Source organism: Oncorhynchus nerka, linkage group LG9b, assembly GCF_034236695.1.
Source record: "Oncorhynchus nerka isolate Pitt River linkage group LG9b, Oner_Uvic_2.0, whole genome shotgun sequence".
Classification (NCBI taxonomy): Eukaryota; Metazoa; Chordata; class Actinopteri; order Salmoniformes; family Salmonidae; genus Oncorhynchus; species Oncorhynchus nerka.
Genome location: NC_088424.1, coordinates 8878365 through 8903744, shown reverse-complemented (window position 1 = coordinate 8903744; position 25380 = coordinate 8878365). Strand labels below are relative to the sequence as shown.

The following is a 25380-nucleotide window of genomic DNA, read 5'->3' as shown; positions in this document are numbered from 1 at the left end:
ATCCCATACAGATGAAACACCTGCTGGAACATACACTCAGCCAATTCCATGGCGTTAGGTAAATGAGGAAGAGGAACCAGACACATTTCTGAAAAACGGTCTACTATGACAAGGATGGTGGTGTTACCAGGGGATTCAGGAATGTCTGTGATGAAGTCAACAGCTATGTGGAACCGGCAAAGTTTGATGACCGGAAGGGAGATGAAGAGTGCTTTTGGTTTGGGTACAGATTGGCCAGGAGAGTATGTAATCTCGGATGCCAGTAAGGTCCACCAGAACTTACGGGCTAGAAGTTCGTGTAATGCCCAGATGTCCTGACCCCAAGGATGTGTGACACCATTGCATCAGTTGGGGTCTAACAGCTGCTGGTACGTACCTCCTCCCAACAGGTGTCTCAGGAGGAGCCGGGTCTGAGGCTAGGGCTTCTTGTATGGCAGAGTGAACCTCCCACTGTACCAGTCCCATAAAGCAAGAGGAAGGAAGAATGGGTGTAGGGTCTGAGTTACTGGTCGGAAGGTCAAACTGGCTAAAAGGTCAAAAAGAGAGCATCAGCTTTTTTTTTCTTTCCAGTGATGTAAATAACATGAAAATGGAAGCGTGTGGAGAGAGCCAAGCTGGCTTGTCTGGAGTTTAACCTCTTGGCCTCTCTAATATCTTCCATATTACGATCATCTGTTAGGATGAGAAAGGGATGTTGTGCGCCCTCCAACCAGTTTCACCACTCCAAGAGGGCCAGCTTGATGGCGAGGAGTTCTCTGTTCCCCACATCGTAATTCCTCTCAGCGGAGGATAACTTCCTGGAGAAGAAGTCACAGGGATGTGATTTGGGAGGTGTTCCCACCCACTGAGAGTATTGCACCTACTTCGGAGGCATCCACCTCCAGGGTAAAAGGAAGGGTCGGATCAGGTTGGCGAAGGACAGGAGCTGAGGTGAAGAGGCGTTTCAAGTTGTTGAAAGCAGTCAGGGCAGTATCAGTCCGGGTTTTTTGGCTGGTAAGGGCAGTGAGGGGATCGACTGTAGAACTGAAGTTCCAAATGAACCGCCAAAAGTAGTTGGAGAACCCAATGAAACATTGGTGTTCCTTAACCTTTCTGGCGCAGGCGTTCCGCTAGTGACCCACCTTGAGAACATCTGGTGAAATTGCAGAGCGCCAAATTCAAAAATAGTCATTATAAACATTCATGAAAAATACAAGTGTGATACATAGTCTTAAAGATTAACTTCTTCTTAATCCAGGAGCTTTGTCAGATTTCAAAAAGGCTTTACGGCGAAAGCATACCATGCGATTATCTGAGGACAGCGCCCCGCTTAAAAAAGCATACAAACATTTTACAACCAAGTAAAGGAATTACAAAAGTCAGAAATAGCGATACAATTAATCACTTACCTTTGAAGATATTCATATGGTTGCAGTCACAAGAGTCCCAGCTACACAATAAATGTTTGTTTTGTTTGAAAAAAGTCCCTCTTATATCCCAAAAACTCAGTTTTGTTGGCGCGTTCCTTCAGGGAGTAAATCAGGATGTCATCAATGTAGACGATGAGAAAGGGTTTGATCGTATCCTGGAAAGCCTTGTTCATAAAGGATTGGAAGACGGCGGGGGCGTTAGTAAGGCATGACCAGGTATTCGTAGTGCCCTCGTGCGGTGATAAAGGCCATCTTCCATTTGTCGCCTTCACTTATACGGACAAGGTTATATGCACTTCACAGGTCGAGTTTTATATAGATGTTGGTGCGGCCTATTTGTTCAAGGGTCGCTGGGATCAGAGGAAAAGTTGTTGACCGTGATGTCATCCGGGGAACAGTAATCAATGGGGCGGCAGGGTAGCCTAGTGGTTAGAGCGTTGGACTAGTTACCTCAAGGTTGCAAGTTCAAACCCTTGAGCTGACAAGGTACAAATCTGTCGTTCTGCCCCTGAACAGGCAGTTAACCCACTGTTCCTAGGCCGTCATTGAAAATAAGAATTTGTTCTTAACTGACTTGCCTAGTTAAATAAATGTAAAAAAAAATAAATTAAATACATGGTCGGAGACCACTGTCCTTTTTTCCAACAAAGAAGAAGCTGGACTCAGTCTGGGAACAAGGACTAATTAAACCGTTTGAGTGTTTCATCAATGTAGTTCATTGCCTCATGTTCCAGGATAGATAGGGGGTAAAGACGGCCCTTCAGTGGGGAGTCCCCTAGGCGATGTGGTGGCAGAGGGGAGGCCTTGATTTTGCTGAAGACATTGCAGTACTGGGCATATTCAGATGGTATGGTGGGTGCCACTGCAGGGGCAGAGTCCTCAATGGTGGTGGCTCTGCAGGGTAGGTTGAGACAACTAGTGAAGCAGGTGGAAGACCAGGACAGTAGTTCACCATGTAGATGGCAGGGTCATGACGACGTAGACAGGGGTGTCTGAGGATGAGTGGCTGTTTGGGGGATGAGAGTTCCATGAGTTGAATGTTTTTGGTGTGGAAGACTCCAATCTGGAGGTTGATGCTCTGTGTCAGGTGTGTAATGAAGCCCATGCCCAATGGCTGCCCGTCCAGGGTGTTAATCCTTAAGGGAGGGGTGACAGGTGTTAGAGCAATGTCAAGCCTTTGTACTAGCTGGTGATCGATACAATTACATGCTGCTCCCGAATCTATCAAGCCCTCTAAGTATTTAGTAACCCCCTTCACGGTTATCAAAACTGGGATGGAGAATTGCTTCTGGGAGATATTTAGAAATAAGGACACGCCTACCTGCATGGCAGTGGAGGGACCCTTCTCATATCTCCATTGGGGAGAACAGGGCAATGGCTGAGTAGATGATCTTTCCCTCCACAGTATAGGCAGAACACTTCTTGGATCCGTCTTTGATGTTTGATACACGGGAGGGTAGCATTGCCCAACTGCATCGCCTCTGGCAGACTCGGAAGGAATGACGGAATCATGGAAAGAAGGTTTCAGGTTCCTGGGTTACAGAGTTCTTTGGCGATGAGGTGGTCGATGGAGATGGACGTAAGAATGTATTGATTTAAATCCTGAAGGTCACCTCTACAGGCCAGCTCCGCCTGAGGTTCTATGTTGAGCCCTCTTCGGTAGACGGTAAGTAAAGCAGCCTCTCTCCATCGACTCCCTGCAGACATGGTGCGGAACTTGAGGGCATACTCGGCAGCTGAATTGCATCCTTGTTGAAGTTCTATGAGAAGGTCTCCTTTAGGACGACCAGAGGGAGAGTGATGGAATACCTCTTTGAAGAGGGTGTGGAAATGGGTCTCGGATCCAAGTTCTGTGCTGTTTCAGTCCATATGGCGGTGGCCCAATCCAGGGCTTCGCCTGTGAGTAGAGACAACACAATCCACCCTGTTCTTGTCAGTGGCGAAGTAAATGGGGTTGTGCTCAATGTAATTGCTGCATAGCATCAGAAATCCCAGGTGAATCGTCAAATTTTTCAGGCACGGATATGAATGAAGGAGGGAATTGGAGGGGTAGGGATAGGCTGGTGGAGAAGATGGCAAATTTCCTTCATACACGTCTCTTGCTGGGTTAGGCACCGCTGAATCCATTCCGGTTTTTGGGTGAGGTATTCTGTAATGAATACTCAGGGAGAAAAGGTGTAGATTCACCTGCAGAGCGCGGCAGGTGTTTATTTCGCCTTCTCAGAAGGCAGGAATCGTGATCACAGGCAGGCAATGGTCATACACAGGTAGGCAAACAGGCAGGTGAATCAAAACTAGGATTGAAGGCTATAACTGGGTCTCACAAACGAGCTAGGAAAAGGCTTTGTAGAGACAAAACGAACGATACCTCACAAAGGCACAAACAGAATGAACTGAACTAAATATGGAGCTGATGAGACCAGGTGATTAACACAGGTGAAACCAATGGCTACGTTCAAGAACACAAAGAAACAGAACACAAGGTTGACTAAGAAAATAAATACAGAACCCTACAGGTAGAGTCTCCTCAGTGGGAATAGGCGTTGTTGAATAGGCGTTGTCGTGCCCTCTTCACGACGGTATTGGTGTGTTTGGACCATGATAGCTTGTTGATGATGTGGACACCAAGGAACTTGAAGTTCTCAACCTGCTCCCCTACAGCCCCGTCGATGAGAATGGGGGCGTGCTCGGCCCGCCTTTTCCTGTAGTCCACAATCATCTTGTTTGTCTTGATCACGTTGAAAGAGAGGTTGTTGTCCTTGCAACACAGTAGGCTGTCTCATCGTTGTCGGTGATCAGGCTTACCACCGTTGTGTCATCGGCAAACTTAATGGTGTTGCAGGGACTTTTAGTTGTATGGACTGATAGTGTTTAACTTGATTTTTGAATGACTACCTCATCTCTGTACCCCCACATATCTGTAGGTCCCTCAGTCAAGGAGTGAATTTCAAACACAGATACAACCACAAAGACAAATACGGGCATCTAATTTGAAGATGGGTAAAAGAAAATGTAAAAAACAGACAAGACATTGAATATCCCTGTGAACATGACGTTATTAATTACACATTGGATTGTGTATCAATACAACCAGTTACAACAAAGATACAGGCGTTCTTCCTAACTCAGGAAGGACACTTTAATGTTATGAAAGGAGAAAACTGAGGATGGATCAACAACATTGTAGTTACTCCACAATAATAACCTAATTGAAAGAGTGAAAAGAAGGAAGCATGTACAGAATAAAAAATAGTCCAAAACATGCATCCTGTTTTCAACAAGGAACTAAAGTAATACTGAAAAAAATGTGGCAAAGCAATTAACTTTTTGTCCTGAATACAAAGTGCTATGTGTCACGTTAGTATGAAGGATTTGGAGACAGGCACAGGAATACACAATCTGGGTTTTTAATACACCCCAAACAAAAGAGCGAGGGAAACCTCGAAGACGACAAGGGACGAGACCCGTAACAGACAAAACACGCAGCACAGGCTGAGACAACGCACACTCACACGACCAAAGGACATGGGAACAATAATCGACAGTCCGATGGGGAAACAAGGGGCACATTTATACAAACACAATCAGTGAGTAATTGGACGCAGGTGTGCGTAATGACACAGTTCAGTGCAACCTAGAAGACCGGTGACTTCGAACTCAAACAGGTGAGCAGAATAAGCAGCAGTACTGGGGGGGATCCGTGACATTATGTTTGGGGCAAATCCAATACAACACATTACTGAACTCCACACTCCATATTTTTAAGCATAGGAGTTTTTCAGCATAAAATAGAAACAGGCAAATCGTAGAGGAAAACCTGGTTCAGTCTGCTTTCCACCAGAGACTGGGAGATGAATTCACCTTTGATAAGGACAATAACCGTGGTACAGTTTTGACATAAATCTGCTTGAAAATCTATGACAAGACTTTAAAAAAATGTTTGTCTAGCAATGATCAACAAGCAATTTGGCAGAGCTTAAATATTTTTTTAAAGAATACTGTACAATTCAGATGTGCAATGCTCTTTCAGACTTACCCAGAAAAACAGCAGTAATCGTTGCCAAAGGTGATTCTAACAGGTGTGTGAATACTTATGTAAAGTAGATATTTCTGCATTTCATTTTCAATAAATTATGTTTTAACTTTGTCATTATGGCTATTGTGTGTAGGCGGGTGACAAAAATAATACATTTAATCCAGTTTGAATGCAGGCTGTAAGACAACGATGTGGAATAAATCAAGGGGTATGAATACTTTCTGAAGGCACTCTACATTCTGGTTGTCCATTCTCAAAAACATACAGGCAAATGAGACACATTACAAACTTACCACAATGCATGGCTCCTAGGGGTGCGAACGTTTAAACATTTGAACAACATTAGGTATTTTTTCTAAACGTTAACAATCCCTAACTGAAAAACATTTATTTTTCACTTTTAACAAATTAAAATCATAGTGGTAGTTTTGTGATAAGTGCACTAACAAGCCTTTATCATCATAAAGAGAAACATTTTAAGTAAACAAATACCTAATGCAACAATGCATTAACATTAGTTGGAGGAGATATGCAGTACAGGTACAATGCTGAAAGGAATGACCCAACCCGCTGCTGGCAGGACGGAGCGCTGATTACAGAAATGATTGAAGTTGATATGCAGCCATTGTCAATGGTAGAGGATGTTGTCTTCAATACCCATATCTAGAACCAGATGGGTTGTCTATGAAGACACGTAGTAGTCAAGAACACGGTCAATTGAACTGCATTGCCCCCTAGCAGTCATACACAGAACCACATCTGAATTGTGAACTTGAGTCAATTTATAGTTGTTTTTAAAACGTTTGGAAAAAAACTATATGGCAGTTTAAACATTAAGAGGAATTTGACATTTGTCACATCCCTACCACCATGGCTACCACCACATACATTCTGCTTGCTCACTCTCACAAAAAAAAGGCAGACAAATCAATTGATCCAGTAATACCCACAGACAGCTAACCACATGAACACGGTTAGGGAACGATCAGGACTTACATTCTGCTTGCCCACGATGTTGTCGAAGGGCAGCTCGGGACTCCAGGAGCCCTGGTTGAAGGTGGCGCTGCTGACTCGTCGGTCGGTGCTGGTCGCCTCCTTCATGATGTCCTCGGGCAGCGTGAGTAGGCTCTCTTCGGGCTGCTTGATCAGGTACGTCTCGATGTTGTGGCGGCGCAAGAATTCGTTGCGGTCCTTGCCATGGCCTTCCTCTACCTCGTAGTCACCATTCAGGCAGTCCAGGGACGCCTTGGAGATGTGGATTCGTCTGAGGATGAGGTTTTCATTAGATGGCCAGTAAGTACACTTTACTTTTATTTTGATATGATCTATGCTGCTCAAATTGTCAACAAACTATCAACTGAACATCTGTTGATATGAAATTGTTTGCAAGGGTTACAGTTAGGGTGAAGGTAAGGGTAAAGGTTAAGGCTAGGGTTAGGGTTAGTGGATAGATACTGTAGGGGACATTTTGTTGACAGAACATCTACAAATCATCAATTTGGGACTATCAAAATAGTGTGATACCGATGACCATGCTGTCAAGTCACACTTGCCTCTATCGTTACATTTAATGAGCAATTCAATTGCATAGGTTGTTTACAATAAACGTAACAGTAACTCCAGAATGTTTGATTTGTCTGCTGGAGGCAAGGAAAACACATTTGACCATTATTTGGTTGTAAAATGAACAGCTCCTGAACAATAGTCAAAACGACTAATTTCCAATTATTCCATTCAAAACAATTTCACACATTTAAGTGCATCATCGTAGATGTCACTCCCTGATCTGTTTCACCTGTCCTTGTGCTTGTCTCCACCCCCCTCCAGGTGTCGCTCATCTACCCCACTTATCCCCTAGGTATTCATACCTGTGTTCTCTGTCTGTCTGTGCCAGTTCGACCAGCATTTTCTCAGCACCTGTTTTTCCCCAGTCTCTCTTTCTTGTCCTCCTGGTTTTGACCCTTGCCTGACCACTCTGCCTTCCCCTGAGCCTGCCTGCTGTCCTGTACCTTTGCCGCTACTCTAGATTGTCGACCCTTGCCTGCCTTGAGCTGTCATTTGCCTGCCCTTAACATTGTTACTTCAACACGAGTGTTTGGCCACCCTTGATAAAAAAAAGCATAAAATAATAGCCAATCAGTGTTGAGCTAAATTGCGTGAGCTCAATTGTGAATGGTCCTGGTGCCCCCCAAAAAGTTGAATTGTTGCATTTCGTTGTGTCGTTGTCCTCCGGTGGCTAGCTAGCAAGCTAAAATTGCCCCTTTCCCAAATCTGTACTTGTGGTTTTACTTAATTCCCTGTACTGGCCATGAATTATAATGCAGATTTGGATCCAACCATAAATTCATACATTGTGCCCTGGGCCTGAGAGGGTAGAAGTTCAACATGAAGCTAAACTATATAAACAAAAGTATGTGGACAACTGCTCGTCGTAAATCTCATTCCAAAATCATGGGAACTAATATGGTGTTGTTTCCCACTTTTCTGCTATAACAGCCTCCACTCTTCTGGGAAGGCTTTCCACTAGATGTTGGAACATTGCTGAGGGGACTTTCAGCCATAAGAGCATTAGTGAGGTCGGCACGGATGTTGGGTGATTAGGCCTGGCTCTCAGTTCGGTATTCCAATTCAGGGCTCTGTGCCGACCACTCAAGTTCTTCCACACCGATCTCGACAAACCATTTCAGTATGGATCTCGCTTTGTGCACGGGGGCATTGTCATGCTGAAACAGGAAAGGGCCTTCCCCAAACTGATGCCACAAAGTTGGAAGCACAGAATCATCTAGAATGTCATTGTATGCTGTCGTGTTACGATTTCCCTTCACTGGAACTAAGCGGCACAGCCAGAACAATGAAAAACAGCCTCAGACCATTATTCCTCCTCCACCAAACTTTACAGTTGCCACTATGCATTGGGGCAGGTAGCGTTTTCCTGGCATCCACCAAACCCAGATTTGTACGTCAGACTGGTGAAGAGTGATTCATCACTCCAGAGAACGCATTTCCACTGCTCCAGAGTCTACACCATTCCACCCGATGCTTGGCATTGCGCATGGTGATCTTAGGTTTGTGTTAGGCTGCTCTGCCAATGGAACCCATTTCATGAAGCTCCCGAAGAACAGTTTTTGTGCTGACGTTGCTTTCAGAGGTAGTTTGGAACTCGGTAGTGAGTGTTGCAACTGTGGACAGACAATGTTTAGTTTACGCGCTACGTGCTTCAGCACCCGGCAGACCCGTTCTGTGAGCTTGTGTGGCCTACCACTTCACGGCTGAGACATTGTTGCTTCTAGACGTTTCCACTTCACAATGACAACAATTACAGTTGACCGGGGCAGCTCTAGCAAGGCATACATTTGATAAACTGACTTGTTAGAAAGGTGGCATCATGTGGCAGTGCCACGTTGAAAGTCACTGAGCTCTTCAGTAAGTCCATTCTACTGCCAAATGTTTGTCTATGGAGATTGCATGGCGGTGTGCTCGATTTTATACACCTGTCGGCAATGGGTGTGACTGAAATAGCCAAATCCACTAATTTGATAGGGTGTTCACATAGTAGCCTAGGCTAACGTTAACTAGCTGTCTCATCGTTCCCCATGAAAGGAAGTTAGGCAAGCAAGTATTTTAGTCAGGTAACCTAGTCTAGGACAACAAAAACTAAAAGAGTGTGACCAGAGTATGACCAGACTGATCACTAGGAATAGACAGCGATTTTGGACGTTTGAAAAGGTCCCCAGAACGTCAATATATGCCTTCCTCAGTGCTCACAAAATAAAAACTATTGCCCAACACTGGGAGCTAACTTGTGATGCTCGGAGCTGGAGAGCACTGCTTATACCACTCCATTAGGAAATCCTGGCCAGCTAAACTCTTCTGATGCTGGGCCAATTGTACACCACCTCACAGGTCACGGCCGGTTGTCGCACTGCCTGGGATCAAACCCAGGTCTGTAGTGATGCAGTGCCTTAGACCGCTGTGCAACTAAGTAGGTCAAACCACGAGAATACTTGATGATACTTGAGGGTAATTGTTTTTTTTAAGCCTTCTCCAAACCATAGCCCTAACCTAACCACTCAGAATGAATACCTTCATTTAACCCTTTGAGTTGGTTCTGTTTTAATCCTGTAACCACACAGAGTGAATGCATAAAAAACAGATGTTCATCCATGATACGTCAAATTTCGAAAGGAAACTATGAAAATGTGTCGGTATGACAGTTTTGGCAACATGGCATGCCGTTCTTCTACCGGTAGGGTGACTCGACATGTTTTTTTCTACTTACAAACACACACACACACACACACATAAAATGAGTGTCATGGACAGACAAATTATATTTAGCTTAGGTTGATTAAACAAAATCGTTTTTGATATCTTTAAGTTGTCACTGTATTAGACTAAGCATAAGTGATTTGATGACTTTAAAATGTTGAACTTTAAATGGTGCTGGAATAGGCAGATTCTGTTTCCTTCGCCACTTGCGGTAAATCTCTGTGGTTCTAAATCATTAGTTGTTTAGCAATCCGAAAATGTCGGAAACATGAACTTGACCATGCTGTAGGTCATCTAAATGCAATATGTTTTGTGGACTTCATCCGACAGATGTTGCACTCCGGTTTTGTATTCTGCCACTGTGTGTCTGTTGTCTTCTTGTTGTCTCTGCCTTATGACAGTGGCATATAAACTGACGCGTTATAGATAAAACAACGCAATAATTACAACACCCGTTCCATTTTTTTCCTGGCTTGGCTTCCCCATTGATTTGACCCATGCATCAATACTGGGTTTGAGACAGAACGCTGTTTTCTAGAATGTAGTAGCAAAACAATGTTTAACCTAATAGACAGATCAACTACAGGCCCTCACCTAAGAGTCTAAAGCCATATAACCATGTATCTAACCACTCCCCCTTTTGCATTTTATATTTAGTCCTGTATCTCCGCAGCGCAACGATACATAGAATGTTTTGAGGAATAATCCTCATTATAAACATATTACGCAATTGAATTACATTAAGCGCAGAGGAAGGATCATAACCCACTGTCATCATAAATTCCAACAGCAGATGTTGCCTGAAGCTTTAGATTCAACAACGATAAGTATAGCCGCATCACATTTCCTTGAGGTGAGGAGCAAAATGTCACAATATAACCCTCGGCTTGACTTCCCCTTTAAATTGTAGATTTCATCCCCCAAAAAAACAAAAGCCAATCACATCCAATGTTCCTTTGCTGGTAAACCAATCGCGGTAATAGTCTTTCTAAAGGGCACATGGATTTCATCCCCACTGTAGGACACTCATTTGCTGATGGACTTTCTCAGGGGTTGGGATAATCGCACACTGCAGGGAATTCCCTCGAGGCCGGCCAAAAGGGATGCACTGTATATAGAGTTTTCGCAGAAAAAGGTTACCTGGTATTTACCATGAAATAACTTGGCAAAAAATTATACTTTGGACTCATACTGACATTAGAACACTTTGAGACATTAGACCTTTGAGACCCCCCCCCCCCCACACACACACACACATTCTATGATGCATAGAACCTAATATGATGTCGGACAATAGGCCACAGAGACTTTGAATATGTGAAAATGTAAATGTGTGACTTGTGTACTTTCCAGTTTTCCGTACTGCATGTAATATATGTGTTGTATTTGTGTATTTGTATGCTGATGTCACAAAATGAATTGCCATGTAAACGGACAATAATGTATATTGTATCATATGGAATTATAGAGGGAAACTCATCTGTGGTCATGGAATAGCAGATGTCGAAATTCAATTTGAAATGCAGATTGGATATAATACTTTCATAGTTGTCATCTCACCCAGGGATCCCCCCTGACTCCAGCTTGTTGGCGATGTCCACGTCCCCACGACCACACGTCAAACTGCCACTTTCTCAGTCCCAGCACCCCACACAGGACCGATCCCGAATGGATCCCGATTCGCATGTCGATGTCATGCTTTGTGCGTGATCTTACATATCTAGAGGGAGGAAATAAACAATATGGTATCTATTTATTTGTGGACCTTCTTTACTGTTATCTTTTCCAGTAGACTATAAAGACAATATGATCCTATATAATCACAATTGCTTTCAAGTGCATTTAACAAAGTCACAACACACTTTACAGAAAAACAACACACTTTACTGAAAATATGAAATCCTAAATATAAGGTAATAAAGTAAAAACTGCAAACTATTTATCTCTGATATTTTTAATTGTGTTGTGGGTAAATATAAGAAACTAAACCTTATTTTTCCTGTATTTAGCAAACCATTTGATTTGGCACAATCACTGTGACTGAAACAACATTACTTCAAATTATCAATGGAAAAATAAGAAAAATTCATTCAGTGTTCCAGAATTCAACCGGAAATAGTCCCATTTTATGTTGTATATTGTGATAAAACTGAATAAAGTCAACAATAATCGATTTGTGCAGCATTATCTCACCTTCTAATGTCTTTGTTTATAATTTCATACGCCATATAATTCATGCTTTACTAATATTTACAGTTTCCATCACAGTGTGAAAAATAACAATATATTTCCAAACCCAAGTCTCATTTCATCCTATTTCATGCCTTATAATAACTATGATGAATGTGAGCTGACAGGCACTCAATGATATTCAGCCCAGGTGCATATAATCAATAGGTTTTGAAGTTCACCCTGCCATAGACACCGATGAAATTGTTGTAGCTGTGGCTGCTGATAGAGTTTGAAAATGCTTGGGCTGCCTCCCAAATGGCACCCCTATTCCCTATATAGTGTATGTCATTTGACCAGGGCTCATAATGCACTACTTTTGACAGAGCCCAATGTAGGGAATAGGGAGCCATTTGGGATGCAGTGTCACCAGTGGCACTGATGCTGCAGTAAAGGGGCCATCAGCCAAGAGGCTCTTAGCGAGCGACCTGCTTCTTGTTTGCCCTCCATTCTCTAAAAGGATGGTTGGCGGATTCATTCTAATGGTCTACTACATCACTCTAGTAGCTTAGCTCACACACACAGACACACGCACATACATGCGGACACATACTGTGCATATCTCTCTCTCCATTTCTTTCTTTCCTCTCTCTCGCCATCTCTTCTGTTTCAAACACTATCTATTTTCACATATGCTCTGGCAGGACAATATCAAACAAGAGGACAAACAAACTGCCTATTTACCAGAAGAAAATACCATCACCCTTAAATGTATATACAGTGGCCATCGTTATCCATTATATACGCATAGTCAACAAAAATGTTGTAAAAGCCTTTGAAAATACTTTTACCACGATGTGACAATCATTGTAAGACTCAGTATTATATATTTTTCATTACAAATACAAACATACACTTACAGATGTACACACATTTTTACGTTTACATAAAAAATCATTAAATGTTATCTTTGTGGTAATTATGGCAGATTAATTGATTTCCAAGTATACTTTTTTTTCAAGATGAGTGATGAGAAGAGAATCGTCCAGCCCATTAGGATTTTTTCTTTAATGAGTTGGACGAGAGGGATTTACTCCAGACATCCGAACAGGCCATCATCCCCGTCATTACCAGGTGAAAGAGACAGAGGATTCGCGGAAGGAGATCGGGGTGCCTTGTAAGGATCAGGCAACAAGTGGCTAATCTGCCTTTGCCATTGGTACTATTGGCCAACGTACAATCGCTGGATAATAAAATGGACAAGGTTTCTCTCTCGGTTTCTTCCTAGGTTCTGGCCTTTGTAGGTGCTTCTACGCTTGCTGTTTGCGGTTTTAGGCTGGGTTTCTGTACAGCACTTTGTGACATCAGCTGATGTAAAAGGGTTTTATAAATACATTTGATTTGAGTTGCTGACTCCAAGGAGCGGGACACTAAGCCGGAAGCTTATAAGAAATCCCGCTATGCCCTCCGACGAAACATCAAACAGGCAAAGCGTTAATACAGGACTGAGATCCAATCGTATAACACCGGCTCTGACACTCGTCGGATGTGGCAGGGCTTACAAACTATTACAGGCTACAAAGGGAAGCACAGCCGAGAGCTGCCCAGTGACACGAACCTACCAGACGAGCTAAATTACTTCTATGCTCACTTCGAGGCAAGTAACACAGAAACATGCATGAGAGCATCAGCTGTTCCGGGTAGACTGTATGCTCACACTCTCCGCAGCCGATGTGAGTAAGACCTTTAAACAGGTCAACGGATTACCAGGACATGTACTCCGAGCATGCGCTGACCAACTGGCAAGTGTCTTCACTGACATTTTCAAACTGTCCCTGACGGAGTCAGTAATACCAACATGTTTCAAGCAGACCACCATAGTCCCTGTGCCCAAGAAATCTAAGGTAACCTGCCTAAATGACTACCGACCCGTAGCACTCACGTCTGTAGCCATGAAGTGCTTTGAAAGGCTGGTCATGGCTCACATCAACACCATTATCACAGAAACCCTAAACCCACTCCAATTTGCATACCTCCCAAACAGATTCACAGATGATGCAATATCCATTGCACTCCACACTGCACTTTCCCACCTGGACAAAAGGAACATCTATATGATAATGCTATTCATTGCATTCACTACAGCTCAGCGTTCAACACCGTAGTGCCCTCAAAGCTCATCATTAAGCTAAGGACCCTGGGACTAAACACCTCCCTCTGCAACTGGATCCTGGACTTCCTGACGGGCCGCCCCCAGGTGGTAACGGTAGGTAACAACACATCCGCCACTGTGCTCTTCAACAAAGGGGCCCCTCAAGGGTGCGCACTCAGTCCCCTACTGTACTCCCTGTTCACTCATGACTGCATGGCCAGGTACAAATCCAACACCATCATTAATTTTGCAGATGACACAACAGAGGTATGCCTGATCACCGACAACGACGAGACATACTATAGGGAGGAGGTCAGAGACCTGGCCGTGTGATGCCAGGACAACAACCTCTCCCTCAACGTGATCAAGACAAAGGAGAAGATTGTGGACTACAGGAAAAGGAGGACCGAGCACGCCCCCATTCTCATCGACGGGGCTGTAGTGGAGTAGCTTGAGAGCTTCAAGCTCCTTGGTGTCCACATCACCAACAAACTAACATGATCCAAGCACACCAAGACAGTCATGAAGAAGGCATGACAAAACCTAATCCCCCTCAGGAGACTGAATAGATTTGGCATAGGTTCTACAGCTGCACCATCGAGAGCGTCCTGACGGGTTGCATCACTGACTGGCCTCGGACCGCAAGGCACTACAGAGGGTAATGCGTACGGCTCAGTACATCACTGGGGCCAAGCTTCCTGCCATCCAGGACCTCTATACCAGGTGATGTCAGAGGAAGGCCCTAAAAATGGTCAAAGACTCCAGCCACCCTAGTCATAGCCAGTTCTCTCTGCTGCTGCATGGCAAGCAGTACCAGAGCGCCAAGTCCAAGAGACTTCTAAACAGCTTCTACCCCAAGGCATAAGACTACTGAACATCTAATCAAATGGCTCCCCCCCCCTTTTACACTGCTGCTACTCTCTGTTATTATCTATGCTTAGTCAAACTAAAAACTCTACCTTCATGTACATAAACTTAGCAAAAAAAGAAACGTCCCTTTTTCAGGACCCTATAATTCATAAAAATGCAAATTACTTCACAGATCTTCATTGTAAAGGGTTTAAACACTGTTTCCCATGCTTGATCAATGAACCAAAAACAATTAATGAACATGCACCCGTGGAACGGTCGATCTAAACACTAACAGCTTACAGACGGTAGGCAATTAAGTTCACATTTATGAAAACTTAGGACACTAAAGAGGTCTTTCTACTGACTCTGAAAAACAGCAAAAGAAAGATTCCCAGGGTCCCTGCTCATCTGCGTGAACGTGTCTTAGGCATGAGGACTGCAGATGTGGTCAGGATGCAATGTCCATACTGTGAGACGCCTAAGACAGCGCTACAGGACGGACAGCTGATTGTCCTCGCAATGGCAAACCATGTGTAACAACACCTGCACAGGATCGGTACTTCCGAACATCACACCGACGGGACAGGTAAAGGATGGCAACAACAACTACCCGATTTTACACCAGGAACAATCCCTCCATCAGTGCTCAGACTGTCCGCAATAGGCAGAGAGAGGCTGGACTGAGGGCTTGTAGGCCTGTTGTAAGGCAGGTCCTCACCAGACATCACCACCACAAACACACCCTCGCTGGACCAGATAGGACTGGCAAAAAGTGCTCTTCACTGATGAGTCGCGGTTTTGTCTCACCAGGGGTGATGGTCGGATTTGCGTTTATCGTCGAAAGAATGGGTGTTACACCGAGGCCTTTACTCTGGAGCGGGATTGATTTGAAGGTGGAGGGTCCGTCATGGTCTGGGGCGGTGTGTCACAGCATCATCAGACTGAGCTTGTTGTCATTGCAGGCAATCTCAACTCTGTGCATTACAGGGAATACATCCTCCTCCCTCATGTGGTATCCTTCCTGCAGGCTTATCCTGACATGACCCTCCAGCATGACAATGCCACCAGCCATACTGCTCGTTCTGTGTGTGATTTCCTGCAAGACAGGAATGTCAGTGCTCTGCCATGGCCAGCAAAGAGCCCGGATCTCAATCCCATTGAGCACATCTAGGACCTGTTGGATCGGAGGGTTGAACGCTTGGGCCATTCCCCACCCAGAAATGTCCGGGAACTTGCAGGTTCCTTGGTGGAAGAGTTGGGTAACATCTCACAGCAAGAACTGGCAAATCTGGTGCAGTCCATGAGGAGAAGATGCACCGCAGTACTTAATGCAGCTGTTGGCCACACCAGATACGGACTGTTACTTTTGATTTTGACCCCTCCTTTGTTCAGGGACACATTATTCCATTTCTGTTAGACACATGTCTGTGGAACTTGTTCAGTTTATACCTCAGTTGTTGAGTCTTATGTTCCTACAAATATTTACACATGTTAAGTTTGCTGAAAATAAACACAGTTGACAGTGAGAGGACGTTTATTATTTTGCTGAGTTTAGCTAGCTTAGCTATATTCCTAACTAGCTAACGGTAGCTAGGTGTCTAGCTAGCTTGTTGGCTACAAATAATCCGCACAGACAAAAATTATCTTTGCTATTGTAAATATCAGGCTTGTAACGTTAACAATATTTGTCATGGGCATACACTACACGATTTCACCACGTTGTTGCCGTCCCAGACACATTCTCATGATCAGGGTGAAATCCTAGCTATGAACTTGGGCTACTTATTAAGCATCGTTAAGTATTTCATATTTTTTGTGGTCCACTTAAAGGATGGCTGTAGATTATTATTTTTATTTTTCCCACTGTCATTATTTGGGGGGGGGGGTTCCACATTAATTTATATCCTGAGATTTTAGAGTATTCAGATTTCATTTTTTTTTAAGCGGTGGTCATTGAGTTTTCAATACTGGTCTGGTGTATCAGGAGATTATCTGAAAATGAATTTTGTTTATATGCATGTTTACCAATATCTGTTACATTTGGGTCCTGTCTTTCTGCAAACTGTTCAATTGCCAGTGTCTTGTGTCCTTTCTAAAGCAATTTCATCAGATAATGTATTATTTGTTTTTTATTTGCTTTAGGACATTTACACCAGATTTTTATGACATTTTTATTTCAGCTGGAAAGTTGAAAGCTTCCATTGTTTTGAATAGAAAAGGCCATTCAAGATGGTGGAACGCATTTTCAGCATCAACAGACATTATTGATAAAACTATATCTATTTTTTGCATATTGTATTAAACTGAAACCCTGTTTTATTGATACATATCACGTCTGGTAAGTCTTTTGCCATTCTATTGCTTATAATCTTTATTATTTTAGTATTCAGTATCTAATATTCCTTCTTGGGAGGACCTCTGTTTTTAGTGATTATTTTTTTGTCTGCTGATAATTGCCTCAGATTATTACAGTATTATCAAGGGTTTTTTATAGCACACAAGCCTACGGTGTATCAGGAACCATTATGTTACAGATCCAAACAGCTTCAAGACAACTAGAAACGTCAACCCAGCGTGCTAGAACACAATAATTGCCACACATTCAACTGAAAAATCCTATAGGTTACTCAAACCTTTGCACGGCAACAAGTGTAGCAAGGCCTAAAAGTGGGCGTTTTTTTTACCTGATTGTCTTAATCATGCTGAGGCCCATCTCTACACAGCAATGAGCGTGGTCCTGTCGGGGTTCAGGAAGACCGGACACACAGTAGTAGCAGTCTCCTAAAATCTTAATCCTCAGACAATGGTGCTCCTAGAAAAGAGTGAGAGTGAGAGAGAATGGAGTTAGACTGGAATCCAGGGGAAAACTCTGAAGGATCTTGATTTGATCAACACCTCTTGCTCCATGAGAATGCTTGAATAATCATTGAATTGTACAGGAATGTACAGTATACTCATGCATGCATTTGTTCACGGCAATGAGCAAGTTGTTTTGTCTTGCACCAGAAATGTCTGGACAACAACTTTGACTTTATAATAAAGAGAAATTATAGGCCAAGCAGACTCTGTGCGTCATGCACAAGGACATTGACTCAACTCTGAATTAATTCCCTGAATTACGTTAAAATAACAGACATTCACGTAAACATTACGCTTGTCCATTAAACTGCACTCTATCTGACCTGTTTTTCAATCCAGTCATTGGACTTAATTACGGGTATTACCCTTTGAAAGCATGTTCCATTTAAATTCAGCTTTCTACACTGCATTTGTATCATTAATGACAGCTCTGGGGCTTGAAAATGACACCTTAGTCAGATGTCCAAAACACATTTCTATAATTGCATAGCACCATACCTGCAAGCCTGTCATTCATTCATGCTATCAATATAAATTGGGACCCAAGAGTATTACTGCATTTGCATTCTTCTGTAGTATCTTAGCAAATTCTAGGACAAAGCATGATTATTCATGTCTCCTTGCACGCAGATTTTTCCCTAAATGTCAGTTCTTGCCATCATAAAGTCACGTTTGAAAATGAAATTAGCATAAGCATAAAGTAAACTCACATGGGCTAGACGGTCGAAGCGTGCAAAGAGCTCGTTCAACATTCGCACCAGCTCTTGTGCCGATAGCGTCGTCGAGAGGTTTGTGAATCCTTTAACGTCTGCAAAGAGAATGCTGTAGAGAATATGGAGAAGTCACATTGTCACCATTACACTTCAAAATATACAGATCATTTAGTGAGAAAATAGTCAAAAGGTTTTAATTGATGTAAATCCAGATCAAAATGGTCCAACGTGGTCCCTCCTCGCTTTTGGATGAAACGTTAAGACAAATCTAAACGGAATCTCTGCCCCTCCCGAACTCCAGTGTATGCTCAAACCCTACACCCCGACCCAAGTACTCCATTCTGCCAGCTCTGGTCTCTTGGCCCTCCCACCCTCAGCTCCCGCTCATCCAAACCTTACACCCTGACCCAAGTACTCCATTCTGCCAGCTCTGGTCTCTTGGCCCTCCCACCCTCCAGCTCATCCAAGTAAAAAGCTCTTCTCTGTCCTGGTGGAACCAATTTCCCTCTGAAGTTAGGACAGCGTAGTCCCTGCCCATCTCCCGAAAACATCTAAAACCCTACCTTTTTATCACCCCTGCCTCGTAATTTAAAAAAATCTATATATATGCCCTTTGTGAACTAACACTCACACTTGATTTTTTTCCCTCCAGCACTGACTTTATTGAGGAAAAATGTACTTACCATGACTGAGATATAAGGTTGTCTCACCTAGCTATCTTAAGATGATTGCATTAACTGTAAGTCACTCTGGATAAGAGCATCTGCTAAATGACTAAATTGTAAATGATATCACATTATAAACTACAACCAAGATCACATTTATATGATCCCATGTTTATATGATTGACTTGGTTGAGATATTGCCTTCCTGCTTCTTTAAAAAAATGAAGGGAAACTGATTCTAACTGGAAACATAATTGAGACAACACAGGAGCATTATGGAACTGACAGCATTTTAATTATACTGAACAAAAATATAAACGCAACAGGTAAAGTGTTGGTCCCATGTTTCATGAGCTGAAAAAAAGGATCCCAGAAATGTTCCATATGCACAAAAAGCTTATTTCTCTCAAATGTTGTTCACAAATTTGTTTACATTGCTGTAAGTGAGCATTTCTCCTTTGCCAAGATAATCCATCCACCTAACAGTTGTGACATATCAAGAAGCTGATTAAACGTCACGATCACTACACAGGTGCACCTTGTGCTGTGGATAATAAAAGGCCACTAAAATGTGCAGTTTTGTCACCCAACACAATGCCACAGATGTCTCAAGTTTTGAGGGAGCGTGCAATTGGCATGCTGACTGCAGGAATGCCAGAATTTTTGCCAGGGAATTGAATGTTAATTTCTCTACCATAAGCCACCACCAAATTCGTTTTAAAGAATTTGGCTGTATGTCCAACCTGCCTCACAACCACAGATGACGTGTAACCACACCAGCCCACGTCCTCCACATCCGGCTTCTTCACCTGCAGGATCGTCTGAGACCACACAACGGGACAGCTGATGAAACTGTGGGTTTGCACAACTGAAGAATTTCTCGACAAACTGTCAGAAACCATCTCAGGGAAGCTCATCTGCTTGCTCGTCGTCCTCACCAGGATCTTGATCTGACTGTAGTTTGCTTCATGGAGGATTCCCGGTTTCAACTGTGCTGGGCAGATTGGAGTATGACATGCGTTGTGTGGGCGAGCGGTTAGCTGATGTCAACGTTGTGAACAGAGTGCCCCATGGTGGCGGTGGGGTTATGGTATGGGCAGGTATTAGCTACAGACAACGAACACAATTGCATTTTATCGATTGCAATTTGAATGCACAGAGATACCGTGAAGAGATCCTGAGGCCCATTGTCGTGCCTTTCTTCTTCTGCCTCATTTTTCAGCATCACAATGCATGGTCCCACGGTCCCACAGTTCCTGTCACCCCATTGTCACCCCATTGAGTACGTTTGGGATGCTTTGGGTCGACGTGTACGACAGCATGTTCCAGGTCCCGCCAATATCCAGCAACTTCGCACAGCCATTGAAGAGCAGTGGAACAACATTACACAGGCCACAATCAAACAGCCTGATCAACCCTACGCGAAGGAAATGTGTCGTGCTGCAAATGGTGGTCACAACAGATATTGACTGGTTTTCTGATCCACACCTAGTATCTGTAACCGACAGATGCATATCTGTATTCCCAGTCAAGTGAAATCCATAGATTATGGCCTAATATATTTATTTCAATTTACTGATTTCCTTATACGAATTGTAACTCAGTAAAATCTTGAAATTGTTGCATGTTGCGTTTATATTTTTGTTTAGCGTACTTTGCAAACTTCCCAACTTATAAGAGGTTTTAGAAATCTATTCTATTTGACTCAAAATTCCATGACGTACAGTAAGGCATTGTTGGATGCTGTTCAAAATGGACGACTGTAACTAAGGCTGAAAATGTCAATACAATCAAACTAACATAAACAAGGTGGTTATGATGTGGCTAATAGGCTAGCGCACATGTGTCAAACACAAGGCTTGAGGGCCGAATCGGACACACAAGCGAGTAAACTGTAAATTAATCAACAGTTGAGTCATCTACTGCATGAAATTACAGTCTGATGTGCTTGCATCATTGAATTCAACTTCAATTGCACTGCTTTTATGTGTCCCATTTACAGCACGCAGCGGAGGTAAAGTGTACAGACTCATGCCACAGTCTAGGTTAAGTTTTTAAAGCTTGACAATGAATAACCAAAAAACAAAACCTGCAACAAAACGCCATTCAAAGGAGAAACATGTAGGCCAATTTTAGCAACCTTTGAGCAATAGACTACAGTACATTTTGAGTGCACCACACAGCAATGCTGTGAGTGCCCCATGGTGGCGGTGGGGTTGTGGTATGGGCAGGCATAAGTTAAGTTTAAATGTTACACCAACATTTAGCTACATTTTTGTTATTTGGAGTTATTTAAAAACTTTTTGATTAAGGTCACATCGTATTATTCACATGTGCAATCGTAGTGGCAAAGGCTGGATAACTATTTTTGTTTTAATATGTGAAAATGCTATATACAGCATAAGTGGACATACGTGGATATCAAATAAAATAATGGCCAGTTTGGGTCGCAGTTGCAAGTTATTTTTATTTATTAAAATGCATTGTGTTTTTAAATATGGCCTGTGTGCTGATTGAGTTTGACACCACTGGGCTTAGCATATCAATTTATGTAGCTAGCTAATTATTTAGCAAGCTAAAAACACAGAGCCTAAAATGAGCTAGTTAGCCAGATGCTGGGAGAATGTCATGTCATTGGAAGAGTGGGTGGGTGACAGACTTTTCCCCCTCATATCGTTTTTAGGTGGCTACAGCTAGAGATGCTTGAACGAATGTTATCCACATTTAGCATATTTCTTAGTGAATGTATTTTGGGTGGACAGGAATGCAAGTTCCCATTTAGTTGTCAAAATGTGGGTTCCCATTTAGTTGTCAAAATGTGGCAAGCTGCAGAAGGACGAGCAGTCTACTATTCCCCATGGTTTATCAGTGCAATTGTTACGGACAACTAGCTGAAAAAGTTTAGAGGGTTTATCTAATGTTCCCACATTAGATTTTAGCTCATCTCGCTCTGGCTAGCGTTAATTGTTGTTGATGTGCATAGGCAACTGAACTGAGGGAGAGATAGCCTACCTTTTCATTGTTGTTTGAACAATAGGACTGAAGTTCCAAAATATGAGGACTCCCGTGGTATTTACATATTTGCAGAAATCCATCCAGGTATATTTTGTGGCTTTTGGCCAATGCGTTTTAATGATCTAGTCGCACTGTTGCTACTGATCTAGTCGCACTGTTGCTACATACCTCTTATTTATACACATTTTTGTAATATTTATGAAATGCATAATGATATATTTGGTAGCACTTATTTGTTTTTCCCTTTACCTTCAACCCCATTCGATGTATGGAACGGATGTGGGAGGGACTAAGAAATGTTCATAAGCTCTGACGAAGGCCGATACATAAGCTTATTAAATATCAGTGATACTATCAAGAGCAGTGTGCGGTTTCCTTTTTCCTTATTGCAGTTTCTTTTAATTGTCCAAATCCACGGCCGCTTCCCCACTCTATATTTCTATATAATTTTCACAAATTACTGTACTTCATTCCCAAAAATTCTATGAATTTGTTGTGACGTGACTTTCATTAATCTGATGACTGTTACATATCGAATCAACTAAATATGTTTAATTGTTACTTGATTAAATGAATCATGTAACAATTAACTCATTAGGATTTGTGGCACCACGGAATACATTGGTTAACAAGTTACCATCTTCCGAATTAAACTCTAGATGATATATAAGATATATATTGATAACAGTAATTTATTACCTCATATCAGTCTCATACCCCTTGCATCTGCACAAACCCAAACTTTATTGGTAATTCTGTACCACACAAATTGATTTATTTGTTTATTTACTAACTAATTGATAACACAGGATACACACACACATGGTATGGGTTATTGATTAGAAACTTAATATGATGGAAACAGGTCCCTTGTGCACTAATGACAACATGACTGCTTAATTATCAAAAGAGGGAGGAGTAGAGAGGGGTAAAGGGAGAAAGAGAGACAACACTTGTAACTATGCTCACAGTAATCCTAATACTTTGGCCTGAACCACCACTCGTTTGTGGTAAAGAAATAATGAATGTATTTACGAGTTTGAATATCTTCCTTCGTAGTGTATCTCTGTTGGAACCAGGCCTTCGTGAAAAGGGTTCCGTTGGGCCTTCTCTCAAATTAAGAGTAAGGCTTTAATTGTCCACAAGAGGTCACAATGTCCTTCTTCTTAGTTGTCCATGGCTTCACTGCCTTGTCCTGTTGTCTTAAGAAGGACTAACAGGATGGTGTTTACTTTCACCCATTCTGGAGTCCTCTGAAGACATCTAATCAGCCATGTTGATGAGAGCAGTCAACGACGATTTAAAGAGAGTAACAGGATGGTCCTACTTAAATGTATTTTCTTAGATACTGTACTTAGAATAGCTACTCAGCCGTAACATCGATTGTTAGAGAGGCTACTTTGTCATCCTCACCTCGTGTTGATTTTCAGGGTCATAACCAATCGAGATCTAAGCTGCAGCTTGAGTCCTTCTGGTCTGATATGTTCATTCTCAACTCATCCCTTATATACTCTGGTAAAAAGGGATGTTTCTATTATGCTGACACGCTATCTGCGGTCCCTCGGGCATGGCTACTTACTGGGCAAAGTATCATCAAAACGTGCTTTTAGTTTTCTATCTTAGCAAGGGGGCACTATTTTTATGTTTGGAAAAATGACATTCCCAAAGTAAACAGCCTATTTCTCATGACCAGATGCTAGAATATGCATATAATTGACAGATTAGGATAGAAAACACTCTAAAGTTTCCTATACTGTAAAAATATTGTCTGTGGGTATAACATAACTGATATTGCAGGCGAAAGCCTGAGGATAATCCAATCAGGAAGAGCCTCTTATTTTGAAACGTCTGTGTTCCTATGCATGCCTGTCCTCCATTTAAAGGGATATCAACCAGATTCCTTTTTCTGTGGCATCCCTAAGGTGTCAACAGTCTTTAGACATAGTTTCAGGCTTTTATTTTGAAAAATGAGCGTGAAGGATCACATTGCGTAAGTGGAGAGGTGGGGGCTCTCAGAGTGAGTTGGTGCGCAATTGAGTAAACCGGCCATTGTTCCTCCCGCTGTTATGGAAAAAGCTACACACTCGGTTGATATATTATCGAATATATATTTTAAAAACTAACTGAGGAATGATTATAAAAAACTTTTGACGTTTCTGTGGACATTATGAAGACTATTTGGAATTTCCGTCTGCGCTGTCGTGACCGTTCATTCCTGTGGATTTCTGAACATAACGCGACAAACAAGCGTCGGTATTTTGGGTATAAAAATAATCTTTATGGAACAAAAGGAACATTTGCTGTGTAACTGGGAGTCTTGTGAGTGAAAACATCTGAAGATCATCAAAGGTAAACGGTTCATTTGATTGCTTTTCTGATTTTCGTGACCAAGCTTACTGATGCTAAGTGTACATAATGCTATGCTAGGATTGCTTTCACTGTACAGCATAATTTCAAAATCTGAGACGACAGGGTGATTAACAAAAGGCTAAGCTGTGTTTCAAAATATTGCACTTGTGATTTCATGAATATGAATATTTTCTAGTAATATTATTTGACTGTTGCGCTATGCTATTCAGCGGTTGCAGACGGAAATGATCCCGCTACTGGGATTGGTAGTTAATTAAGATAAGTATTCTCATCATCATTGACATTTCCTACACAACATAAAGGATAAAAACCTGACATATACCGTGTGTATACTGTTCAAGTTACAATATTTTATACCATCACAAAATCAACATTACTTTTCCATAGATCATTCCCCACATCCGGATGCTAGAAATATTGTCCCAGTTTTCACTTTTGGGGCAGCAAAATGTCTCTGTAACTAAGAAACAATCCAATCACCACTGCTAAAGAGCAGAAAAAGTCCTCTGCTGCATACAATTTATGACCGGGCGTGAGGTGTCACAAAACACCCCACATCAATCCCTCCTCCCCTCTGTGGGTGAAAGGGATCTGGTAGACGATGATGATCCATTGTAACCGGATCTTCGAATCCTCACAGGAGAGTCATGACAAATTTATAGTGTACGCTTGACAAACAAAATTCAAATAAAAGAGTCATATTCTTCCTGGGGGTGTATATAAACAGATTCTAATAAGATGTAATGTTGCTAAAATGCTGTCACTTCCACTTAAAATCATATGACAAATGCAGGGCCCAGAGCATTTAAGATTCACAGAGACAAGGTTCAAAACTATAAGGAAATCATTTTCTTCCCTTTAGTGTAAAATG

General features: G+C 42.3%; 1 pseudogene; it reads right to left on the bottom strand.

Annotated features, from left to right (window-relative positions):
- Positions 1–2933: 2933 nt before the first annotated feature.
- LOC135565653 (adenylate cyclase type 8-like) overlaps positions 2934–25380 on the bottom strand; it is a 69101-nt pseudogene continuing 46654 nt past the window's right edge.